Source organism: Pseudorasbora parva, chromosome 9, assembly GCF_024679245.1.
Source record: "Pseudorasbora parva isolate DD20220531a chromosome 9, ASM2467924v1, whole genome shotgun sequence".
Taxonomy (NCBI): domain Eukaryota; kingdom Metazoa; phylum Chordata; class Actinopteri; order Cypriniformes; family Gobionidae; genus Pseudorasbora; species Pseudorasbora parva.
In genome coordinates, this window is record NC_090180.1 from 13742779 (window position 1) to 13755844 (window position 13066).

A 13066-nucleotide genomic window follows, 5' to 3' on the forward strand; every position below is an offset into this window, starting at 1 on the left:
ATAAATCCACAAAGAGTCTACAAGATAGATAGGACATGAAAAAGTATCAGTCAATTAAATGATTGTTGTTTTTCATTCATTTATAAAAGAAAAGATATCCATCTCAGGAGGTCAAACTAAATTTTATATGTGCTATAATAATAATTTATATTATATATGGGATGTAATATATATATATATATATATATATATATATATATATATATATATATATATATATATAGAGAGAGAGAGAGAGAGAGAGAGAGAGAGAGAGAGAGAGAGAGAGAGAGAGAGAGAGAGAGAGAGAGAGAGAGAGAGAGAGAGAGAGAGAATTTACAACGTCATTACTCCCGGCTTCAGTGTCACATGATCCTTCAGAAATCAGTCTCATACAGAATTGCTGCTCAAGACACATTTCTTATTATTATCATCAATGTTGAAAACAGTTGTGCACCTTAATATGTTTAAGGAAACAGTGATACAGGATTGTTTGATGGATATAAGTTTCAAAATAACAGTATTTATTTAAAATAAATCCCTTTTGTAACATTTCAAAATGTATTTTCTGTCACTTTTGATCAATATAATGTATCCTTATTAATAGAAGTCTTACTGACCCCCAAACATTTCAATGGTAGAGCAGTTATAGTTAGTTTTAAAACTAAAACATGTTATTATAACCTACCCTGGCCTGACATGAAAAAAAAAAAAAAAAAAATCCTTGTCCTTGCAAAACCGTCCTTTCAGTTAAATTACAGTACAGGCCAAAAGTTTGGACACATTACTATTTGTAATGTTTTTGAAAGAAGTTTCTTCTGCTCATCAAGCCTGCATTTATTTGTAAAAAATATACAGAATTTATTCTTATTTATTGTGATTATATAACATAATTATATATATTGTGATATATTATTACAATTTAAAATATTTGTTTTTTTATGTTTTATTTATTATACATTAAATTATCATTTATTTCTGTGACGCAAATCTGATTTTTCAGGATCATTACTCAAGTCTTCAGTGTCACATGTGACGTCCAGTCTATCACATGATGCTTCAGAAATCATTCTAATATTCTGATTTATTATAAGTGTTAGAAACAGTTCTGCTTTTTTCATTTCAAGTTCATATTTAATTAATAAAATGTTCAAAAGAACTGCCTTTATTCTAAATAAAAACATATTTTCAAATAATATAAATCTCTAAACTATCTTTTTTTTAATCAATTTAACACATCCTTGCTGAATAAAATTATTGATTTATAAAAAAAAAAAAAAAAAAAAAAAATGACTGACCTTAAATTACTGACCTGTAGTGTATATTGTTGTTACAAAGATTTCTATTTTTAAAACATTTGCTTCTTTTTTTATTTTAATATATATATATATATTTAATTTATTCCTCAAAGTATTATAAAAAAGTATCACAGGTTATAAAAAAATATTAAGCAGCACAACTGTTTCCAACTTTGAAAATGAATCATCGTATTAGAATGATTTCTTCAGAGACACTGCAGACTGGAGGAATGATACTGAAAATTCAGCTCTGCATCACAGAAATTAATGATCATTTAAAGTATAATCAATTGAAAACGAATTATTTTAAATTGTAATAATATATCACAATATTAAACATTTTTTTTCTGTATTTTTGATCAAATAAATGTAGGCTTGATGAGCAGAAGAAACTTCTTTAAAAAACATTACAAATAGTAATGTGTCCAAACTTTTGGCCTGTACTGTAGGTCTCCATTATATCTAAATATCTTATTGTGGGATGTTATTTTACAGCCTATATATATATATATATATTTTTTTATTTAATAAAAAAATATATATTTTTAACCATAACAATAAATGCAAGTATTAAAAATGTCAATGTGTTAGACTTAGGGCCTTATTTTGTTTAACACACTGAGTATTTAAATCTGTTCTGGCTCTCAAAAGCTTTGTCGCTAGACTTCACACAATCTCATTGTCTCTTGCAGTTTCCGCCTCCCGGAGAAACAGCTTTGCAGACCTGTGATATGGATACAGAGCAGGTAGCTCACCTCTCTGGTAATTGAGTTCACAGCTGGTAGCTGTGCCTCAGTAGACTTCTCACCCAGGAGGGAACAAAGGCCATCCTCTTCCCCGGCAGGTCAGAGTGGCTCATCAATAGCACAGACTTAAATAGATGTCGCAATTACGTGCCTCAGGTCCAATGGGCTAATTATTGTCGTAAACTCTTTAGTGACGGCAGCCCACACTGTTCATTTATCCTGCTGCTCTAAAGGACTGGCAACGTTTCTGCAATGTTCATTTATTGCAAAGCATCATCTCCTACATGTTCTCATTGCAAGCCTTCAATGCTCGTTTCCTCCATGACAGTATATTGTTTGTTGTGAGCTGTTAATGATACCTGGTGTGAAATATTTCATGAATAAGATCATTATAAATTAGCCGACAATGGGAATTTTAAAATGGATGCTTTTAGTAATTACTAAACAGTTTGCAATTTGGAGAATTTGTCATTACATGAAATCTCCTTGAGGCAGATTACTTCCTTGGCATGAGTCAGGTTGAGGAACATGTTTCTGCGGAGGAGTCTTTGACTATTTGCGTCAAAACGCCCAGATCTGCGATAGCAGACTCCTTCATGCAGGTCTGACTGACAACAATGATGAAGAGAGGGGATCGCTGGAGAGGATGAAGATGTCGGTGGTAGAGCAAGAGGGCACAACTCCACGTCTGAATAGAATGAAAAAAAGCATACAGGTTCAGAAAGCTAGAAGAAAAACAGCAACAGAAATAATATGAACTGTTATTACAGGCAGTGCTGGAGAAAGCTACATTTAAAAGTAATGCATTGCAATACTGCAATTAAAAAGTAACTTATACTTTAAAAAATGATGGGTTAAAACCAACCCAAGTTGGGTTGAAAATGGACAAACCCAGTGATTGGGTAGTTTTAAGCAAACATTTAACCCAACTGTTGGGTTAAAACAACCCAATTGCTGGGTTTGTCCATTTTCAACCCAACTTGGGTTGGTTTTAACCCAGCATTTTTTAAAGTATAAGTTACTTAAAGCTACACTGTGTGACATTTTCCCCCATCTAGCGGTGAAAAGGAATATGACCATAATATTAGTTTCTGTTCCTCTCAATTCTGATTTCGTTTTAACTCCTACGGTGGCTGATTTAGTCCAAGATTAACATGGCAATTCTCCTCTTCACATTCGACACAGTGCCATCGAGTGTTAAAACGCGAAAGGTGAAGCTTGAATTTATGGGTATGTCCCTCTTTGGCTAATGTACTTTCAAGATGGAGGAGCAACATGGCGACCGGCATTCGAACCCCTCACCCATATGTATTTTCAATGGCATATTATAAACTTATGATAATATTTAATTATGTGAAAGAAGTAAATAAACATTAATGAGCACATATATTTTTGAAAGAACTAAGAGTTTTTAGCTAAGAATAAACTAAAAAAGTTACACAGTGTAGCTTTAACGCAATATAGAGTAACGCATCAGAAAATGCGCCAGAGTATCCTATGTACCACTGGAAAAAATAGCATTTTGTTTGAAGAAACGTCAAGATTTGTTTGCAAAACATTGGGGCAACTTTCTCTCGTATCTTGGTATAACAACAGGACAAAGTACTTAAATTTCAAATAACTTTCCATGTCTTTTGTTCAGTGTGTCTATGGTTTATTTGTGGCACTGGGTGGGGATTGGGGTATGTTAGGGTTTTGTACAAGGGAAGATCTGTACAGTCTATCCTGTATTTTGTACTGAAATGTAATATTAAAACCCAATAAATACAATGTTAAAAAAAAGAAAATGCGCCAGACTGGACACGGTGTAAATGACTTCCACGCTTACCTCAGCTCTGCGCTCTAGTGATGAATGAAATCTGATTCCTGCTGCATTTGTGTCGTGGCTTTCGTTCGGCTCACTCACACGTTTTTAAAAAGACACGTTCAGTTTTTAATTGTAGTGTTTATTTTCTAACTGAACGAAATGATTGTATTACTTTATGGAAATCAACGACGTTGGGGGGCGGTTCCGGTGCCGCTATAACCAGTAGTGGTGGCTTTGGGAGTGGCCTCGTCGGGCCGCGAACAAGTGCATTCTGGAAGTTATTGTCTTTCATCTCCATTTGAAAAAAATGCATTTTCTGTCAAAAATCATTTCACATTTCTACTAAATTAATGACCCAGTTTAAATACAAACCATAATGCTAAATCACCCTATAATTTGCGTGTTGTCAGTAGATCCCCGTTGAGTAAATCTGGCCCTAAAAGGGAAATAAGTCCGCCTCAGGCTGAAGGAAATGCAAGGTCACTCCATGTAGAGGGCGAAGCTCAAACAAACTTTCAGCTGTGCTGCCATTCTGGAGAAAAATATTCAGCAAAAGTTCAAGAAACACAAATGTGATGTTTATCTAAAGTCATTTTTGCTTATTAGTATGGTTGAATTAGATCATTGAAAGTTCGGAGCAAACACATTGGTTAATAAAACTAGATTAAACTAGAATATATTGTGTTTTTTATACAATATATAAGAATATATTGTGTTTTTTAAAGAAACCCTGTTGTGCAAAATGTTGTTTGTATACTGAACAAAATTATAAACGCAATACTTTTGTTTTTGCCCCCATTTATCATGAGCTGAAATCAAAGATCTAGACTTTTTACACAAAAGGCCTATTTCTCTCAAATATTGTTCACAAATATAATTTGCATCCACCACATGGATCCGCCGCATGTATATTAAATGATGTAAGGGCGTAGTTACATTCAAGCTAGTTTAAGGCACGACAGGTTTTTTTCACAGCAAAGAAACATTTAAAGATGTAATTTTTTGTGATCAAACAGGAGTTTTAAAGGATAAAATGGCTGACTACAGGGGGACTTTAACATTTGATTATTGTTTTCATTTTACTCTTTTTATTTATTTTGAGAAATACTGAATCTGTTTTTGTGCGAGTGAGATGTAAATGCATTCACCTTTAGTTTAGAACTACAATAACCATCATGTTTACACAGCACACACGTTTACACTGCACTAACTCCCGATTTCTCTCAACATGGGGACAGAAGAGATCTCAGTCAATACATGAGAAAACAAAGTAACTTGCATTACTTATTCAAAAAAGTTGCTTTAATTAAAGGATTAGTTCACTTTTAAATAAACTTTTGCTCACCCCCATGTCATCCAAGATGTCAATGTCTTTCTTTCTTCAGTTGAAAAGAAATTAAGGTTATGATGAAAACATTCCAGGATTTTTCACCATATAATGGACTTCAATGGGCATCAAACGGTTCAAGGTCCAAATGAGTTTCAGTGCAGCTTCAAAGGGCTTTAAACGATACCAGACGATAAATAAGGGTCTTATCTAGCGAAACAATTAAGTTTAATTAATTAATAACAATTATTTTTTTAAATTAAGTTTTATAAGCACAAATTCTCGCGTTGCTCACGTTTGTGACGTCGCGTAATACGGTATTATGTTTGAAAAGTCACTTGACGTAGGTGGAAGTACAGAGTCAGTGTTTGTGTGGAAGGAGGACCATATACACATATTCAAATGTCTTTGTGTCAGTTTATCGTTTAAAATGCCCATTTTGTGTGCGTATCCTGGGTGTTTTAATATTAGAAAGCTTAAAAGAAAATTTTCGTCTGGACAGAAATTTGTGACTTTTAGACGTGTATAGATTTCCTATAATCTGAGCGACTGAAACTGTGGTTGCTCGCGCTGCACTTGGATAAACTGTTTTACCTTTTAACTCACTTTTTTTGTTAACAGCGTTTGACTTAGTATGTGCACGTTCCACAAGCTGCACTGAAACTGTCATTTAGACCTTGAGCCGTCTGGTCCCATTGAAGTCCATTATATGGAGAAAAATCCTGGAATGTTTTCACCATAACCTTAATTTCTTTTTGACTGAAGAAAGAAAGACATTGACATCTTGGATGACATGTGGGTGAGTAAATTATCAGCAAAAGTTTATTTAACCCTTGTATGGTGTTTGGGTCTGTTGGACCCGTTTTCATTTTTTATCAAAAGAAAAATGATACGATTAATTATTTTTTCAAATTGAGACTCATTGGCCTTGGCTCATTTTCTGTGAGGAATATCAGAACACATTTTCAATGACCACACACTGTACACCCCCCCTACACATTCATATTACCACTGGACCCAAGGCTAATAAAAGTGTGGAAAATGTAGGTCCTGTGTACCTTTACTCTGTCCTCCTACTGTTAGGGCCTGCTGTTAGTGTGTGTACGTTCATGTATATATGGTTTATGAGGACACAAATGTGTATAATGACATGGGTATTACAACGTTTATGACGACATGTGTCCTCATACTAAAACATACTAAATGGTGTTTTTTGAAATTCAAAAAATGCCACAAGTTTTCTGTGATTGGTTGGTTTAGGGGTAGGGTTAGTGTAGGGGGATAGATTATACAGTCTTAGAAAAACCATTATGCCTATGTAGAGTAACTAAACACCACATATCCAAGTGAGTGTGTGTGTGTGTGTGTGTGTTATTGGTGTGTGTGTGCGTGTGTCCTAGCGTGAATGAGTGTGAGTGTGTGTGTGTGTGTGTGTGTGTGTGTGTGTGTGTGTGTGTGTGTGTGCGTGTGTGAGAGAGAGATGTGTGTAAGTGTGAGTGTGCAATAGTGAGTTTTGTTTCTACCCCTGCCGTTCCCACACGAGCTTGCAATTCTTAAATGTGATCTAACAAAGGTAAAGAGAAAATATTAACCATATATGCTGTTTATATTGCTTGTAATTGGGATGAAGTAAACATCTGCTGAGTATTTTAACATAACATTTTTGATTGTGTTGAATTAAAAACCCAAAAATACAGTGGGTCCACCAGACCCACGTACACTGGCTGAGTAACAAAAATATGAACACCACATAAGGGTTAAAAGTGAACTAATCCTTTAGGCTCATTGGAAATACGTGACTCTGCCTACATTTTTGCACCACCCGAAATATGGACCTCCAGGAACGTTTACCTGAAATTTTTGGGTGAAACGTCCACCGGAGGTGCTAAGTGGTAATACGGTATTTTTTCTCTATTCACAGACTGATCTCATGAAATGGCATATGTATGACACGCCAATTCGTATGCCATTTTGGCAGACGCATAATCGCTTTTTAGTGTGTTTATCAACGCCATTAGGAGGTCAGGAGAATCCATCATTTAATATTCATCAGAGTTATGGAAATGTATCATCATTTTACAAATAAAGTTTCGGAGAAGGATACTTTCTACATCCTTGTATCCTGCGGTCACTCCGGAACTATAGGTTCCTCCATCGATTTAGTTAAAAAAAGAAGAATCGAAAAGGAATCGAAAACAACAGTGCGGAATCGATTCTTGAAATCGACGGAAACAGGAACGCAGACAAAATGATTGCACAATGTTTTGCTGTCTGCACTGTTCCACACATCTTTAAAGTCGGCAAAACATTTCTCTCGTAAAGCGGAGAAAAAGAGTAGCACTTGACGGGGTTGCCAGGTTTTCACAACAAAACCCGTCCAATTGCAACTCAAAACTGTGTTAAAGTAGCCCAATTCCGCATGAAAACCGCAGACTTGGCAACACTGGATCGCAGTTTGTGTCCACCTGAGTTGGCGTCATTCGCCTCTGTCGCCCTTTTTTCAATGACGTACGGCTCGCATTTACTGGGCAATATCTGATTTGACCGCTTGCATGGCAGACGCTAATGCACGCATCCGAATCATATCAGATTTATTACCACATATAAGTGAGGCCTGAATCCGATCTGAGGATATCGGAATTCATGCATTTTTTTACTGCTGACATGTTCACATGTCATATCCGATCTGTGCCACATGAGAGGAAAAACATCGGAGTTGGGTCACTTGAACCAAGCAGTGTAAATGGGGCCTTAGAAATATGAATGAACGAGTGCGTGTGTTCTGTTTACAAAGGAGCGCGATGCCGCGATCATCATTTCAACGACTAAAACGTTAAGTTAAACTCTGTTCTTCACATGAAGATATCGTATTACTTCAAAAGACTTGGAATGCAACATGAATTAATACTTTTATACATTTTTTTGGTCAGTTTTGCAATAAATACATGTACATTTATTTGCCTGTTACGTGTTTTATATTGTTGAGAGTGGGTAGGTTTAGGGTAGGAGTGGAGTTAGTTACTCCAAAATATAAAATTAGGCTATAAATATTCATTCTGTTAGATCAGGTTGGCGGAGCGCCTCCGGTGGACGTTTCACCCAAAAAGTGCAGGTAAACGTACCTGGAGGCACATATTTCGGGTGTTGCAAAAATGTAGTCACGTATTTCCAATGAGCCTGGGTTGCATTAAATGTATAGTATACTGGTACACTATCAAAAAAAAGGTACACCTTTGTACCTAAAGTGTGCAGTTTAGTACATCAAAGGTACATATTGGTGCCAAAAGTGTACATTTTTATCTAAATGGTACACATTAGAACCTTTTTAAAGGTTACAATCCCAGAAACAACCTTTGTACCATTTTCTGAGTGCACGCATAGAGCATTTTGATGGAATTGTTTATCACACTAATAGTATTGTAGTACCGTCTGGCTCCAGTTTTATGTTAAATTTCACAGTTTTGTTTTTCCAAAACTGTGTGTGATATTTTAATATTTGGCCACACATTTACACTTTGAACAGGCTAATGTAGGCATATTGTTACCTTCAGCTTTGCTTTGCCCATTATCGACACATTGTGTAAAATAATGAACTTGCAATGTGTGATGCACTGAATTACTGCTCTGAATGATTTCAGAGTTATTTCAGTACATTGTGTGTGTGTGTGTGTGTGTGTGTGTGTGTGTGTGTGTGTGTGTGTGTGTGTGTGTGTGTGTGTGTGTGTGTGTGTGTGTGTGTGTGTGTGTGTGTGTGTGTGTGTGTGTGTTTCGCAAGGAAAAGATACCGTTCCACCTTTCATATAAGTATAAACATGAATATTTAATCATTAAGTATGCAATGTATACTGTACACTATATACACTATATACTACTGGTAGCAAGGATGCATTTGAATTTAAGGAAGAAGAATTGATATTCATTTAACTGTGTATTTCCTTTTAAGGGAAAGTTTAGTGATTTATAAATATTAAAAATGTTTGTAAAGGTTTTATTGGCCTTACAGACACGCACACATTTGTCCATTTTCAAAAGACACTTAATATGATTTATAAGTTGTTTTCCACATGAAGACCAAAAAATGTCCCCCTGTGGGGATTTACGATATTGCCATCTTTCATTTTGTCCCAGTAATGTAGGGTTTACCAGGACCACACACACACACACTCACACACACACACACCAAAGCAGTTGACGTCTGATTTTTACAATGCAGTTATAATGTATTTTTTAAAGCTATTTTTTATCTGATCTGTTGAGCTATGGCTCTGATTGATTTTTGCTCTCAATGGTAAAAATGAATTAGCCTATTGTATTTGCACCTTCTCTAATGCTACTTAAGATGTTTATGTCTCAGAGACAAATAACCACCTGTTGAACTGACAAAAAAAAGAACGCTATTGATGTGGTTCATTTCAGTTACCTAACTTGATTGAATTTTTGTTACATAAGTTCCTCTCTGCATTATTTTGTCCAGTGAACATATATTTTTTACATTGAATTTCATGCTTAAAGACACTGTACCGTATTGAAGGGCCCCAGCTCACAAACAGGAAATGTGTCACTTCTTCTTCTTCACCCGTTAACGTCATTTGTTACCCAACTCTCTGGTGTTAATCCCGCTCACCCCCGGCTCCTTCTGTTGCCATGGATATGCCATCCCTATGGCAACTCAGGGCCTTTGTGGATGGTCTTGGGTCCTGACGGCGGAAGACTCATTACACATTCCCTTCCAGCTCCAAGTCAAATCAGTCAAAATGGGCGAGCTCATCTGCTTGCTAGAGTACAGGATCCTCTGTGAAAATGTGCCACAGCACGGCTTCACAAACACATTAGTGGATTTGATCATCAGTCTTAAGCGCATCAACATTAAAGAGATGGAATGAAGATGACCTTTCCATTCCTAATATGGAAGAGATTAAAAAAACTGTACCAAAGCAAACACTGCTAATGTCCCTGGTGAATTTGAATTAGCCAAATGACACAGTTGTTTACAAAAAGGAACAGCATCACTGTCCGTGTTAAGATTTTATAAACTGAAAATAATTGGTGTAGAAACTGTATTTACTCAGAAATTGCTAGTAAATTTCGCTATTAATTACAAAGAAATGGCAACAATTAATATTTAGTAATATTATTGATTTAACTGCACTGACACTATCGAATGAGAACTAAATGTAAACTGTAACAGTGATAGTTATTGATCTGAACTGAATGAACCTATTGAAATAAATTGAGCTGAATAACAGTGGGATGGCATTCTTCCAAGGCTCTCCTTAAGTTATACAAAAAAAATATTTTCATGATTTTTCATTTTTTTTTAAAATAATTTGTCAAATCAACTTAAATTAATGTGGTTCAGATAACATATTTAGAATTTCTATTTAAACCAATATCCTTTGCATTAACTACATTTTTTTATTTCAAATGAACTCAAAATTAAGGCACAGTTAACTTTCTTTTTTAAGTTAAACCAACAATATTCTTTTACAGTGTATGAGTAAACGTTCTTCCAGTAACATTAATAGAATGTTTGTTCAGAGTTATATGGTCTTTAATAATGCTCTCAAAATGTATAGGACAAAAACTTTATTTATACATGGCTCTACTGTAAAAAACAAGGTTGGATTGATTAACAAGTTATATCAACAAATGTTTACATTGCTTAAAGGTCCCGTTCTTCGCGATTCCATCTTTCAAACTTTAGTTAGTGTGAAATGTTGCTGTTAGAGCATAAATAATACCTGTAAAATTATAAAGCTCAAAGTTCAATGCCAAGCGAGATATTTTATTTAACAGAAGTTCCCTTTCAAAGCCTACAGAGAACGGCCGGTTTGGACTACACCCCTGCACTTCCTTGCTGTAATGACGTCACTAGAACAGTTTGTTGACTAACCCTCCGCCCACAAGAACACGCAAAATAGGGGGCGTGGTCTTGTTGATCTCCCACGTGGAGAAGAGCGCGCATTCAGCGCTTGCATCTCCCCGTTATGGTAAGAGGCGGTACCTTTCCGGGCAAAGTGCGCTAAGCTGCTGTCCAATCACAACACGGGAAGCGTTGGCCCAATCAGAACTCGTTACGTATTTCTGAAGGAGGGACTTCATAGAACAAGGAAATCATCAGGACGTTGTTAGGACAGAGGAAACAGCGCTGTACAGATAAGTAAATTGTGTGAAAAATACTGTTTTTTTACACACGAAACATGAACTCATGTTATATTGCACACTGTAAACATAATCAAAGCTTCGAAAACACACGAAGAACGGGACCTTTAACTCATCAAAATAAGTTGATGCAATTTTCAACTTTTCAACTCATTTTTGTCAGTTTAATGCAATTTAAGTTGAATTGACCTAAACATGCAGGGTGATTGTACTTAAAAATTTAAGGCAGACATTTTTCAGTGTGGAATGTTTTTTAAGTGTTTTAGATGAACGTTCGTCTAACATTTTTGAATCTTTCAGAACATTCAGAAAACATTCAAAAGTAACATTCAAATAATGTTTGCGAAATGGAATATTCCTTTAACATTTTTAATGTTTCAGTGAACATTTAAAAACAACATTCTCATGAATGTTAGCAAAAAAGTCTGAGAACAGTTTTATTAGCTGGGATCTTTTGTAGAGCTGCTTTACAGCTTTAACTTTAATTTGTTCAATAATTGATTAAAGGTGCACTATGCAACTTTCCGTCCATTCTGTTTCCGGCTATTCTGAACAAAGGTGTAGTTTGATGACGCCAAGTGTGAGCGCAGTATCTTGGGACATGTGGTCTTCACCTCACAGCCGGTGGAAAATAGGACTCGGGAAGAAATCATGTTCATGGATGCGGTTATTAACGTTACTGTAGTGTAAAGCAAAGCAGGGCCGAGTGTTGTGGAGCTGAGCACGGCCGCTGGAGTGATTGCGATACAAATGCATCATTTATTATGACGGGACGGGACACAGTCGCCCGCACTTCCGCTTTTTCCGGTCATGATTATAAGGTAAAGCAGCTCTGTTTATCTTATTAGATACATTTAAGTGTGTTGAAAATGATGTTATGACGCTACTCTGTGTGTTCGCTCGGTGCTGCTGTGACACATGTTCACACTGCTAAGAGAAAAGCGCTTCTGCAGAATAAAACCGAGGGTAACGCAGACATGATTGACAGGCAGGCAAATTTCTCAAACGCTATGATGAAATGTCCCGGTCCTTGATCAAAATAGCAATTTTCTCACAATTTACAAATAGTTGGAAACATTTAGGATATTGTAAGTACTCAACTGAACAAAATATACAACATTGACCTAGTGGTTTTTGGATATTTTACTGCAAAAATACTACATAGTGCACCTTTAATGTAAAATTCATACTGTTATTAATATGAAGCTGCTTTGAAACAATGTATTATATAAAGTGCTGTATACTGTATAGGGGAGAATGAGGATGAAAATAACACCTTTTGTTTGAGAATTGGTAACTCAGTGGTTGTTTGTGGTATATATCTCAAAATGTTATACAAGAGCCACATTTGTGTGCTACAAATATAACTCACTTGGACATGTACAACACAATCACAGATTATGTGAGTTAATGTCACACACAAAGAGTTCTGTTGTTACAACCTACCCTGCTGGGTGAGATGTAACACTAGCTGGGGATAGATGTAACATAGGCAGTTTGCTGAAATAAGATCCACACAAATTTATGCAAGAAGAACCAAGAATAATCCGTTTTGAGAGAGTTTGACAAGAGCCAAACTGTGATGGCTAGATGACTGGGTCAGAACATCTCTAAAACTGCAGCTCTTGTGGGATGTTCCTGGTCTGCAGTGATAAGTATCTATCAAAAGTGGTCCAAGGAAGGAACAATAGTAAACCGGCCAAGGCCCATTGATGCAATTGGGGAACAAAGGCTGGCTCGTGTGGCC

At 35.9% G+C, this 13066-nt stretch overlaps 1 long non-coding RNA gene across 1 annotated transcript; it reads right to left on the reverse strand.

Annotated features, from left to right (window-relative positions):
• Positions 1-2388: 2388 nt before the first annotated feature.
• On the reverse strand, positions 2389-9870 carry LOC137089525 (uncharacterized). The gene is made up of 3 exons (XR_010907696.1): positions 9679-9870; positions 4219-4362; positions 2389-2711 (listed from the first exon to the last, which is right to left on the reverse strand). It is a non-coding gene; the product is annotated as an uncharacterized lncRNA (long non-coding RNA).
• Positions 9871-13066: the final 3196 nt, after the last annotated feature.